Source organism: Balaenoptera ricei, chromosome 15 (assembly GCF_028023285.1).
Source record: "Balaenoptera ricei isolate mBalRic1 chromosome 15, mBalRic1.hap2, whole genome shotgun sequence".
NCBI lineage: Eukaryota > Metazoa > Chordata > Mammalia > Artiodactyla > Balaenopteridae > Balaenoptera > Balaenoptera ricei.
The window spans coordinates 50,680,822-50,694,908 of record NC_082653.1 but is presented as its reverse complement, the minus strand read 5'-3'; the positions used below and the strand labels follow the sequence as shown (position 1 = coordinate 50,694,908).

Below are 14,087 nucleotides of genomic sequence, written 5' to 3'. Positions count from 1 at the left end.
AAGATCTAATGTGATGACCATAAAATATGTAATTTGTAGGTGGTAACATTGTGGAAGGATTCTTTTTTTTTTTTAAACTCATGTCAGTTTGGGAAGAGTTTATTTATTTATTTATAATTTATTTATATTTAATTTATTTATTTTTGGCTGAGTTGGGTCTTTGTTGCTGCACGTGGGCTTTCTCTAGTTCCTGCGAGTGGGAGCTACTCTTTGTTGCGCTGTGTGGGCTTCTCATTGCGGTGGCTTCTCTTGTTGTGGAGCACGGGCTCTAGACACATGGGCTTCAGTAGTTGTGGCTTGCGGGTTCTAGAGTGCAGGCTCAGTAGTTGTGGCCCACAGGCTTAGTTGCCCCACGGCATGTGGGATCTTCCCGGACCAGGGCTTGAACCCGTGTTCCCTGCATTGGCAGGCAGATTCTTAACCACTGTGCCACCAGGGAAGTCCGATTCTTTTTTAATGAGACTTCTCTTTGGGATGCCTTTAGTACCCTTGAGATTATTCAGTGGATAAAAATTATTTGCATACATATAACTTGTCAGGAGCACATTTGTTCTGTGTGTTAAGCTTGCCTGAATTAGGCATGGCTGAAGGGTTGGTGTCTTGGGGAAGATGTGGATGCTGTATCTCATTCTTGTGTAATTCTTGGATTTCTTACTGAATCTTCTTGAGGACTGTTTGTTCATCTGAGGACAGTTGATCCCTATGCTGGCAATAGACTTGTGAAACTGAATAAAGGAAACCTCATTTAAAGTCTGGAGTCTGGAGGCCAGAAGGGGAGCTCTGATGCCCTACACTCCACCTCAGTTAGAGACCGCGCAGGAAGAGAGGTACCTTGCATTCCCAGCAGGGAGGTATCTACTTTACTGCCCCTGCAGGAGGAAGGAAGAGTTCTTGCCCAGCGCCAAGCCCAGCCTGTTGGAACCTTTGCAGCTCAGCCAATAGGAATCCATCACCACCCTGAACTCTTGCTTTCCTCCAAGGGACTTTGGTTCAAAGCACCCCTCTCAGCTTCCTCCTTTTCTCTATAAAGTAACACTCCTCTCCTTTGTTTGCTGGACTTGCCTATAGTTTTTGCTATAGCATGGTCGTCCTGGATTGCAATTCTCTGCTATTCCTGAATAAACCCGTTTTGCTGGTAAAATAACTGGATGTTCTCAGCAGAGTATTATGATCGGTGTTTTGGAGTTTTGGAGAACAAAAGGGGGGCTCAAGGACAGTGGTCCACATATGACCAAGAAAAGCTGTGTCTGAGCAGACAGGAAAAGATGACTCTCTGTGGCCCCAGTACAGCTGCCCCTTTAAAAGGAGAATTGACAGAAATACAGATTCATTCGTTCATTGAGTGTCCTCCATGTGCCACATACTCTTCTAGAAGCTGGAGATTCACTAGTGAACAAAGCAGACAAAAATCCCTCCGATTGTGCAGCTTACATTTTTTTTTTTTTTTAATTTTATTTATTTATTTATTTATTTATGGCTGTGTTGGGTCTTCGTTTCTGTGCGAGGGCTTTCTCTAGTTGCGGCAAGTGGGGGCCACTCTTCATCACGGAGCGCGGGCCTCTCACTATTGCGGCCTCTCTTGTTGCGGAGCACAGGCTCCAGACGCGCAGGCTCAGCAATTGTGGCTCACGGGCTTAGTCGCTCCGCGGCATGTGGGATCTTCCCAGACCAGGGCTCGAACCCGTGTCCCCTGCATTGGCAGGCAGATTCTCAACCACTGCGCCACCAGGGAAGCCCTACACTTTTAACAGGGAGAGAAACAAGATGAGAACGCAAGTAAAATACTGAGCCTTTCAGATGGTGCAGTTTAAGTTGGGGCAGAGGGAGGGTTGCCATTTTCACAAGAGTGGCCAGAGAGGGTCTCATTCTGGAGGGTGACTTTTGAGCAAAGCCTGAAGAAGGTGAGAGCACGGTGAGAGACCGTGTACCTGGAGGAGGACGAGGGAAGAGCAAGTAGGAAAGGCAGCCTAGCTGGGGCAGAGTGGCCGAGGGGCGAGGGGTGGGAGGAGAGCGCAGAGAGGTGACTTGGCATTTCTGAGACTGCGGCTTCTGCTTTGGTCTCTCTCAAATTGTCAGTGTATTGATGGTATTTGGAGCCGTGAGCCTTGTTGTGACCCCCCAGCGAGCGAACGTAGATAGAGACAAGAAGGCCTCTGGCGGCTTTCCACTGCCGAGGGTTACAGGAGACCTGGCAGTGAGGTTGGAGGAAACCAGCGGAGTATGGGGTCTTGGAGACCAAATGAAGAAAGTGCACCAAGGAAGACGGGTTGAGTAGCCGTCGGCGCTGCTGGTAGGTGATGTGAGATGGGGGCTGGTGTCCTTAACGTCTAGCAACCTGGAGATTGTTGGGGACCCTGCGTTGTGCTGGTGGGAGATGGTAAAAGCACATTGAAATGGCTTTCAGATTGAGCTTTAAACAGCTCAGAGCCCTTTGAGAAGGACCATGTCTTAGTCTTATTTGTCCTTGGCTTAAGATACTGTCTTGCAGGTCTGCTCTTGATAAATATGTACTGAAAGAAATGACTCGAGCTCTTAGAAAACATCTGCAAGATGTGTGGAATCCACCCGCCCGCCTGTGCCTTTGAGTACAGCGTTCACGTCCCCATCCTGAGACCCCTGACCTTTATCAAGGAAGCGGCTGCTTCCCTTGTGGTTCATGTCACAGCCAGGAGCTACCTCTGCATTGGTTTTACCCTTTTTGGCCTCTCACCTTTGATAAAGAAATCTAGTTTAAAAAAAAATCAGATCAAGTGAGAAATTCTGTCTGATTCCTTTTATTAAGGATTCAGAAACAAGCTATGGCTTATGTGTTTCAATATGCCACTACTGTTGAATGTCGGGGCTGAATTTATTGGTTGAAGTCTCCCACTATGAATGTGGATTTGTCTGTTGTTGTTTTTTCTGTCAAGTTTTGCTCTGTGTGTTTTGAGTCCATAGTTTACATGCATACACATTGAGTTGTTACTTTTTTCTGTGGATTGACCGTTTTATTATTATAACATGTCTTTATATCTAATAATGCTTTTTGCTTAAAAATCTACTTTGTCTGATATTGGTATAGCTACCCCAACTTTCTTTTAAGAGTATTTGCATGATTTATGTGTTTTCCAATCTTTTATTTATTTATTGAGATATAGTTGACATACATTCTGTTAGTTTCAGGGGTACACCATAACCATTCGATATTTGTATGTATATAGTGTGAAATGGTCACCACACTAAGTCTAGTTAACATCTGTCACCATATGTAGTTACAAAAAAATTTATTTTCTTGTGAAGAGACTTCAGTCTTTTATTTTCAAATGTTCTATATTCTTTTTTTTGGCCGCAGTGTGAGGCTTGTGGGATTTTAGTTCCCCGACCAGGGGTTGAACTCAGGCCCTCGGCAGTGAGAGTGCAGGGCCCTAACCACTGGACTGCCACGGAATTCTGAAATTTTCTATATTCTTTTTTTTTCTTGATTTTTTTTAATGTGGACCATTTTTAAAGTCTCTATTGAATTTGTTACAATATTGCTTCTGTTTTATGTTTTTTGGTTTTTTGGCCGTGAAGCATGTGGGATTCCAGCCCCCCGACCAGGGATTGAACCCGCACCCCCTGCATTGGAAGGCGAAGTCCCAACCACTGGACCGCCAGGGAAGTCCCAATTTTCTATATTATTATATTTAAGTTATTTTTCTTATAAGGTGGATATGGATAGTTTTTTTAAAATCCAGATGATCTACTTTTTTATTTTTATTTATTTATTTATTGATTTTTGGCTGCATTGGGTCTCTGTTGCTGTGCGCGGGCTTTCTCTAGTTGCGGCGAGCGGGGGCTACACTTCGTTGCAGTGCGTGGGCTTCTTATTGCTGTGGCTTCTCTTGTTTCGGAACATCAGCTCTAGGCACGCGGGCTTCAGTAGTTGCAGCGTGTGGGCTCAGTAGTTGTGGCTCATGGGCTCTAGAGCGCAGGCTCAGTATTTGTGGAGCACGGGCTTAGTTGCTCCGTGGCATGTGGGATCTTCCTGGACCAGGGATCGAACCCGTGTCCCCTGGGTTGGCAGGCGGATTCTTAACCACTGTGCCACCAGGGAAGTCCCCAGATGATCTACTCTTAATTGGTATATTTAGTTGATTTATATTTAATATATAATAATTACCAATATATTTGGACTTAAAGCTATCTTTTAGTATTTATGTTTTATTTGTTCCTCATTCTCCTTTCTCGTTTCTTTTGGATTAATTAAATATTTTTTTGTTAATCAAATGCCCCCCTCTGTTAGCTTGTTCTACATTTATGTACTACTATTTTTTAAAATTTTTAATTTATTTTTATTTTTGGATGCGTTGGGTCTTCCTTGCTGTGCGTGGGCTTTCTCTAGTTGTGGCGAGCAGAGGCTACTCTTCATTGCGGTGCGCGGGCTTCTCATTGTGGTGCCTTCTCTTGTTGCGGGGCACAGGCTCTAGGTGCGCAGGATTCAGTAGTTGTGGCTCACGGGCTCAGTAGTTGTGGCTTGCGGGCTCTAGCGCGCAGGCTCAGTAGTTGTGGTGCATGGGCTTAGTTGCTCTGCGGCATGTGGGATCTTTCCAGACCAGGGCTCCAACCCGTGTCCCCTGCATTGGCAGGTGGATTCTTAACTACAGTGCCACCAGGGAAGCCCTGTACTACTACTTTTTAAGTGGTCCCTCTAGAGATTACAGCATGCATCCCTGACCTATTCGAGTGTAAGTTGGTTCTTTTGTCACTTACCAGAAAATGTAAAGACTAAAGGTTAATCTAACACAAGTTATGTACTCCCCCATTGCTTTTTATGCAGTTGTTGTTTATTTTTTTTGTATGTGTATGTATGTATGTATTTATTTATTTGGCTGCGTCGGGTCTTGGTTGCGGCACGCAGGATCTTTGTTGAGGCGTGCAGGATCTTTCATTGCCGTGCGCGGGCTCAGTTGTTGTGGTGCGGGCTTAGTTGCCTGCGGCATGTGAGATCTTAGTCTTACAGCTAAACCGTCCAAGGTAATTTGTCATTTTTTGGTGCCACCGTTAAGATTTTCTTCTGTGTCTTTGGTAAAACTACTGAAGTTTTACTATCATGTCTGTTTTTCTGGCTTGGGGTTTGAAGTACTTTTTGAATCTCTGGCTTGATGATTTTCGTGAATTTTGGGAAGTTCTCAGTTATTAGCTCTTCAAATTATTGCTTCTGCTGTATTCTCTCTTTCTCTTCTTCTGGGATTCCAGTTACTCACGTGTCAGACATTTCTTCTTTTTAAGTCTTTTCAGTAGTTTCTGTCCTTACCATGCTTCAGTATGCATATTTTCCAGACCTATGTACCATTCACTAATTTCTCTTCAGTTGTGTGTAGTCTACTGTTACGTCTGTCTGTGGAGTTCTTAACTTCATTTGTTATATTTTTCAGTTTTAGTGTTCATTTGATTTTTTTTTTTTTTTTAATATTCAGTCCCCTGCTCAAACTCTCCAGCTTGTCTTTTAACTCTGTTTCTGTTGTCTGTTTTTCTCTTGTTCTTGAGTCAGTTGTTGTCCCGTCTCCTAGTATGCTGGGCAGTTTTTATTGAACAGCAGACATTGTATATGAAAAATTCAGAGATCGTTTGAAGTTCCTGATCGTAATTTTCTCCAATGAGGGCTTACTTTTGCTTCTGACTGGCCTTTAGTGTGGGGACCTGTCACTTTACTCCAGCCAGGAACCAATCTGATTTGAACACAAGACTTCAGTCTTTGGGCAGGCTGGTCTATTTCAGGTTCATCCCTTCTCCTAGGATATAGCCCATTGGGGTCCTGACTGAAGGCCTGGGGTCTTCACTAGGGCCCACATCTTTGGTGCACTTGGAACACCCACTTAAGAATTCTGGAAGTTTTCACATTCTCAGCTTGGAAGTCATTGCTTGAGAACCTCAAGGAGAAAAGTGGGACCGTATGTTTGACTTGCCTGTTTTCCTTTTTTCTCTCATGCTTTGGCCCCTTGAGAGATCTCATTTCCTTGGTAGCTATCTTGTGCCTTAAAACAGATGAAAACATTTCTGTTTTTTTTTTATAAAAAAGTATCAAATTTATTTCAATATCTAGTTTCATTTTTAAGTTAAAGCTTTTAGACAATTTTTTTGTAATTTAAGATTTATTATCGGAGGTGAGGAAAACGTTAATAAGCTATTAATTACTGACAACAAATAAAATTATTAACCATGCGTTTATAGAAGACATGTTAAAGAGTAAAAAGTTCCAGTTACACTACTTAACTGAAGGAAATATCCTCCAGCCCTTTATTTCTAATTATAACACGTTCTCATTTTGACATAATTTACACCTTTTTCACCCAATTAATACTATGCTAAACAAAATTTTTCCGACTGTTAAGCCTTTCTTTACCATTTATGAAATATGACTTAACTGTTACTCTTTAAAAGTTCCTTAAAAGAATTTGAAATTTTAATTTTCACCATGAACCTGTTTGATCAAAAAAGTAAAGGACATCACTACCACATGAATTAAAAGAATGGAATAAAAAACAAAAGTGGTATTATATAATCAGCAAATTATTTGATAAGACATTTTAAGTATTTCATATTTCTACTTAGCACAGGTGAGAATTAACTGGTTCCACGGTACTACAAGGCTTGGCAATTTTACTCGCTTTAAATCATAGTGCTACTCTACTCAAGTCATTGCTAAGAAAATGGCAGCGTTCATAAGTACAAAAATTGTTATATCCAGTAAGTGGTATTCTACATAGTCAAGATAATAAGAGAATTCTTTATAAAATTAGATTTTAAAAAATGCAGAATGTCTGGTGATTAGCAGTATCTCAAAAGGTAAAATGAGAAAAATACAGAAAATAGAAGTACTCGTTGAATAACATTATTTTGCTTTGAGGATGCCAGAAATGATTCTATTCCAAGAAATAAGTAATAATGATAAAAGATGTGATTAATACACTGTATCTCTTTTAAGCCAAAGCACACTTTTCACCTCAGGACAATTCTGATTTTTACATTTTTAATCTCCTTTGTCCAGAACAGGACCCCATTTTAAGCCATTATTTGAATAGAGTCCATAATCTAAAGCCATTTTTCTCCACAGGATGTTTTCATTTTAGTACATATGCTGCAAAAAGGCAAATGACTAAGTCAGTTATAAAGAATTTGTTGCATAATAAATGCCAATTTACAGTAACTGTCAACAGACTTCTACACCGAAGCCTGAAAGTTGCTACAGTACAGGTGAGAACTAACATGATTCTTCCATATGCTCAGACTTAGTTTACTAAATAATACTTCATAAGATCTGAAAAGAAACCTTAATGGGTCCTTCCAAAGCTGCGTAATTTTCCAGACAATTTTCCTCTGGTTGCAGAGCCTGTTCATTCTTTCAATCCTTTTTTAGTCCTTTAGCTTTTGCAGTATTTTCTTGACGTTTTTGTTTCTTCTTTTGCTCCTTTTCCCTGGCCTCAATCATCTTGGCCAATTTCTAAGACAGTACAGCACTTGCTAGAAACAATGGAGTTAGGGCCAAAATAACTGTTGTAAGGAAGCCATACGGGTCCTTTGCAGCCCATTCCACAGCATACTCAGCCCAAGCCTTTATATCAAACATCTTTGTAGAGGCCTTATGCTTGAGTAGTGATCTCTAATTTTGTTCTGGGATTATTAGCCAATCACAATTTCAGATGACCCTTGGTTGGTTGTCTTCTTTAGCTCTACCATACACTTCTGAGAGAATGCTTAAATTCTATACACTTGGGCAGTTGGCGCGGTGGCCGCTTCCGCTGGGCACGGGGGCAAAACCGCGGCAGTGGCTGCCACCAGCCTCCCCTACATCGCGCCCAGGACGGTGGGCTCGGAGCCCCACTCCCAACTCTCTGTCTGTTTTTCTAATTGTCCTTGCAGATGGTGAGGTGTGCAGCAAGCAAGTCCACCTTGCACACCAAAATCCAAGGCTCAATTTATTTTATGTATCAGCTGTTTACTTAGAGCTTGATTTAGATGAACGCTTATATTAGGTAGTTCTGTTGTGTGGCTTTAAAAGTCAGAAAAGTCTGTGAAGAGACGAGTCCTGATAGGCATCCCTGTTTCTTTGGGCCTGCCTTAATCTGCCTCTGGGCAGAGAGGCTGTCCTGCCTTGCGGAAATCAGTGGAAATCAGAGTAAATGCTCCATGGGTTATACAACTCAAATGTTCTTCAAGGTCCAGACACCCACCCCATTCACCCTCTCAATACTGTCTAAAGGTAAATAATCTGAATAATTGTGTGTCCTTCCAAAGCGTCTTTATAAACATATAGAAATTAATATGAACATATTCTTATATTTTTAATGCTTAATACATTTTAAAGTAGGAATTTTCTTTTGAGAAATGGACGTGACCTAAAAAATTAGGTCCATCACACAGAATGTGGTATACATTGAGTATAAACTCTAGACCTATTGCATATGTATTCGTTTTTCAGGTGTAAAATGAATTTACTAATCACTGTAAACAAATTTAGAGTTTTCTTTTGTTTGGGTTTTTATTGCTTTTATCCAGCTGAGTGTTGTTGCCCTGTTCCTCATGTGACAAAGGTGGCTGGATGGATTAGTGGCCAAGTTCACTGTTGGGGAAGAGTGTGAACGTAACAAACTGGCCTGAATGAGAAACAGACTCAGGGCTCTGGTGGATAGAGCATTACGCAGCACAAACGCCATCGTTACCCAGCACAAACGCCAGACGGGTTCAGCCCCGCATGCCGTGTGTGCACAGGACATGTGCACCTGCCATAGCATGAGGTGCTATGCTCAGCATTCGTTCTGCAGCAGGCCCACGTTTGAGCCCACGTCGCCAGCACTGTTGCTGGGGGCGGAAAACAGGCCCGCAGGTGTACCTGTGCTGGAGCCCTCCCATCCCCACTGGGGGTTCCCATCCTCTGCCCGTCTTGCGTTCCCAGCCATGTGGCTGTGCTCCACCCTCAAGGCAGCCTCTGAGGGCCACAGGCGTGGAAACTGCAGTGTTGAAAGGGCCTGATGAGGCCTGGCGCTGTGCCCTGAGGTGGCAGCCTGAGCCGGGGTTAGGCCAGTGACAGAGAATGCTTTTGGACATTCTAGCATTGAAGGAATGTCAGACTTGCCCCTTGGTTCTTTGAAATTCGGTTCACTTTGGAATGTAAAGTTTTGTGGTGCCACCTGCAGTTGTGCTGGAGATAATATAAAGATAAACATTTCCATGGTGAACAAAGACTGGCAAATAAGAGCAGCCCAGGCCTTTTGTTTTCACAGGGTCCACCCTATGTACATATGGAAACAGTGGAAGTATCTTACCTAGTTGGGCTTTCTCATAAGGTGGTCAGGGTAAGTTCATTTGGATACAGTGAACGTCCTTTAAAAAGAAAATCCTTTTGAAACATTGCGAAAGAAAGCTTCATAAGCAGAAAAATCAAATAACTCTTATGAAAGCAAAGTACCCAAAGAATCTGTGTTTCTCCCTCAGGTTTTCACTTTCTGGACAGACTTCTATGTGCTGCGTCAAGGAAGGCAGACACGGGTGTCCTGTTAGCTTAGAGAAGGGTTGAGGATTACGTGGTGATGTTACAAGGTGAAAAGGGTGACCCGAGGCTTGGAGTTTCTGATTTCTGAATTACTTCAAGGGAACAAATCATACTGTTACATGAACAGAATTTTGACTTTGACTACTAGATTCATAAGTGTATGTTTTTTAATTTTTAATAAGCCACATTTTGAAAGTCACCGATTTGGTCTTGTAGCTTCAGCCCCAAGAACTTGTCTCCTTAGCAGAGTTCTGTGGGATCTCGGGGTTGCAGCCCTCAGCCTCCCGCCTCGCTTCAGGTTATTGACTGATGACTGATTCAGACCTGTGTTAAAGAGGTGATGGGTCTGCCATGGGATCTGCTGCTTTGAAATCATCAAGGACCCATGTCTAGAGTCTCTGGCTCAGTTTGAAAGACCTCAGGGGGCAGGCATAGATAGCATCTCTGTAAATTACTCTGAATTGCCTGCAATTTGTTGGGAGTTGCCACTTCTAAATGTTTATTGTGACTGTGAGTGCGTGAAGTGTGATTGGCACTTCTTTGGAACTGGTAAGTGCCTTGGAGCTTGTTTTTGAGTGGTCAAAGCTAGAGGGAGGGGCTGAAGTCTCCAGGGGAGGGTAGTGCCAGATGCAGGCTGACCCCCATCATTGAAACGAGAATGATTTATTAAAAATCATGATGGCAGATTCTGTGAAACATTTTTTGTTCCACTTTTTAAACACTACCACATAAACTTCCTCTTCATCAAATCCATGTAACCTAAAAATCTGATGTGAAACATTTGTGTAAGTCCAGGTCCTGAAGAGATTTCTGCTGACATTTGAGAAACCGGTTGTGAGCAGAGAAAGCTGATTTAAATTTGCAGTGTTTACACTAAACAGAGAGGAACGGGGTTTCTGGTTTGGTTGTCACCATGTTTGAGCTCTCGTTGGCAAGTTCCAGATGTGACTTCTGTATAGCGCTTTATAATTTTCAAAGTGGTCTTCATATATATTGTTCCATAGATACCAACAACTGCTCTGCAGCAATAAACATCCAGGGACGTGTTATTATCAAAGTTATATAAGAAATATATTTGGTGCAGGAAAATTGAAAAATAAAGATAAGTGAAAAACGATCTGATACCCCACTGTTCAGAGGTAGCACTGTTCTATGTGAATCCCTCCAGAGTCTTCTCGACACATGTGTAATCTTTTCCCTGGGAAGATGGGCTCCATAATCCACTTCACCCACAATGTGAATTTTCAACAGTTATTATAAAGAGTTACTGGTTTGCGTAGCATAGCTGCATAAATGATTTGTGGCAAAGAGGAAATTATAACAAGCCCCCCCCCGCCCCGGCTTTCTCCTCTGTGAATTTTTCAAGTCAGGAGTGCTTGGCCTCCCTTGAGTATGATGTTCTTCTGACTTCAGAGCTTTGAATATGCTTCTTTAAGCATCGTACAGGAAGTCAGGTGGAATTGTGGGATTTGACTGTGACCTGCAGCCTTTACCACACAGCCTTGTCCTGTTCCTTGTGTGGGGCACCGTGCAGGACAGCGTGGGGACCCGTCTGAGTTGAGGGCCTTCTGCATAGTCTGGCCCTCGGCATTGCCTTGTGTGTGCTGTTCTGTAGGATGCTTGGACTCCTTTCAAAGAGGCGACCCTTGTCGGTCCACTTTGCAGGGGAGGAACCTGCCCAAGGTTAGTAGCTGATAAGTGGTGGTGAGGGCAGATTGGGCCCTGGAGGCCACCCTGGGGCCAGGTTCACCAGTGTCTGCCTCTTAGGGGGCAGGTGTGACTGGTGCCTCGGTGGCCACCATATCCAGTCTGTGCTGTCCCTGTTCCACAGAACATACATCCTCCTGTCGAATTTTGACCCTAATGGCCTTTGATGTGTTGTGCAATTCAGAGTTCGGTCACGGTGGTGGGTGGCGTGTGCCAGCTGGGTAAGAAAAATAAATGAAATAAATAAAAGGAGTGTGGAACCAGGAGGCAGCCTCATGGCACAGGTAATATGATGGCTGAGCAGGAAGCTCCCCCTGGTGCCACCAGGTGACTCATTCTCTCAGCGTTGCGTCTCCTCCATCCCGAGTTATCGCTGAGCTCTGTGAGGGAGGTAGTGTACGTGCCCTGTGGCCCCTGTTCACCTCTGACATCACCTGTTCCTGACCCCAGTGGTGACCCCAAGTGTCTGTCATCGAAGCAGAGCTTGTGATCGGTGTGTAAGTGGGGACGTGGGGGGACTCTGCTGACCTTGGGCTGATCATTTGCACAGAGGCCAGATTTCCTGATTTTCTTGGAGTCTGTAAAACAGAGATTTTTATACTGACATTGGCCTGATTTCTATCACATTTTTTAGTATAAACTTTTTGACCTTTGGTTGCAGAGGTAGTAAGTTATTTGAAAGTAATAGCATCTGTGTGTGAATGTGGCAACGTGCATTTAAATGTCACCGCAGCTCAAAAAAACTAAAGCACATCCTACGTGTGGGTCTGTGCTCTGCATCTTGTAGAGATTGATCTGAAATGAGGATTCCCTGACGGTCCAGTGGTTAAGACATGGGCTGTCACTGCCAAAGGCCCGGGTTCGATCCCTGGTCCGGGAACTAAGATCCCGTGAGCCACGTGGCGTGGGAAAAAAAAATTGGACTTACAAGTGAAATGAGGAAGTGTCCTCGCCATCTGTGCCTTTGTCTTGGTCGTTTTTCTCTGGTTTTGAGGGTGCTGTAATGTGAGAAGATGAGCTTTAGGGCAAGTGGCCTTGTTTGGGAGCCGCCCTGTCTGCCTTCCTCCTGACGGGTGGGGTCGGACGCGGGGCGAGCCCCGCATGTCTGTTGGGGTCTGGGTGGGAGCTCCTCCCTCAGTGCTGGGCTCCCTGAGGGTGGGGGGGAAGAGAGCTCTGGTCTGGGTGCCCTCCCCCACGTGATTCTATAGACCGCACTCCCTGCCGCTGGAGCTGGTGCAGTGAAGGGTGGGCGCTGGCCTTGGCCCGCTGTGGAGCCGTGCAGCCCCAGAGGAGAGCGGTTGCCGGGCGGTGGAGGGCGCGCTGCAGCACCCCAATCCTCAGGCAGCACTCGGCATGAGAGGGCCGACGTGCGTGGACTGCAGGATCCATGTGCCAGCAGGAGAAGCAGATGAGAGGGGGCGTGTGCTCCTGTGTGAGATTCTAGAGAACACAGTGATGGTGGGGGTGGGGCTGGACAGGGGATCGGAAGGGGCACAAGGAAACCGGGGCGGGGGCGGGGGGGTGGACGAACTCATCCTCTCGGTCACGGTGGCGGCCGCACAGGGTGGACGTGTGTCAGAAGCCCTCACACTGCGCTCTGTAATTGTGTGCAAGACATCATGTGCCTTCTCTCAGGGACCCAGGGTTTTAGGAGCACAGGGGACGCAGCGTCCGTGTTCCTGCAGGCCGGCCGAGCAGACCAGATGGCAGCTCCCCTCATCCTCTGAAATGGGGATGATAAACCCCCCTGCTCACAGGGGTGTAACTTTAACCTTTCTTATGTTTGAATATACAAATGAATTACGTATTCTGAAAGTTAAATCCTCACGTTTGCTTAGAGAGAGAGAAGCTCTCTGGCAGAAGCAGCATGGGGAAGGTCAGCCATGTTCCCTTACACCCGTTCAGCATCGCTGTGGTTCCTGCCCATGAATTCCGTAACTATACTATTCTCTGTGGGTTTAAAAACAGAGAACAGGAACCAGAGCCCACCTCTCCTGATGCTTTTCCAGGGCAGCAGAACTCTGCCCTCCTGCTCATAGGACGAGGCCGCCCGCTCCCACTTAGCAACGTGCGTGGGCCTGTGGGGCTCGTTCTGGGTCTGCTCTCCTCAGTTTACAGGTGTGGAAGCCAGGCGTGGTCACAGAACCAGCCGAAGGCGGAGTGGGGTCGGTTCCTGCTGACGATGGGTAGGTGGGTCCAGCAGGCGGGGCGAGCTCACCAGGGCCTAGCCCAAGCCGCAGCTCTCCTCACACCACGTCTGTGAGTGAGGGGGTGAGCGTGGGCCAGACCTTGAGACAAGAGGTTTCTGGATTTTCTTGCACCTTGAAGAGTTGATGGAGACCCCAGAGAAGGAAGCAACACTGCCCCCTCTGCTCCCCTAAACAAAGGAAGGCGGGATTCCTATTTCCAGAGTCAGGGTCTTCTGATCAGCCCTTCAGCTGGAAGCAACTGCGGAGTCTGGATGAATTACGTAGCACTATTGGAGGCACTGCAGCGTAGGAATTAAGATACGTGGCAGCTGTGGCCTTTGGGCTGGGGAGAGGCAGGTGGAGGCCCTAGACCTGCCCAGGAGGAAGGGCCAAGGCACGAGTGGGCTTCGGCCTCTGCTCACTGAGGACCTGTGCTGTGGTTCCCGTGGTAACTGATGCGTGCACGATGGATGGTCTCTTCAGGGAAGAGAGTGGTGTGGGCAGGGCGGGGACCCTGGGCAGCGCGGCAGTCCCCTCCCTCCATCACACTTCTGCCCTTCCAGGCCCCCTGGCCTCAGACCCTGAAGTGTCCGTGGCCCGGAGCGTTTTGAGCTCCCAGGTGCTGCGGGGCTGCACGTGCAGAGATGGAGCGGGGTGAGCGTGGCGAGGGGTGCAGGGCC

At 45.6% G+C, this 14,087-nt stretch overlaps 1 protein-coding gene and 1 pseudogene across 2 annotated transcripts in view; one reads left to right on the top strand and one right to left on the bottom strand.

The window, feature by feature from the left end:
• AXIN1 (axin 1) overlaps positions 1–14,087 on the top strand; it is a 58,240-nt gene that overhangs the window by 16,449 nt on the left and 27,704 nt on the right. The window lies entirely within an intron of this gene.
• Positions 7,277–7,734, bottom strand: LOC132348514 (small integral membrane protein 15-like; annotated as a pseudogene).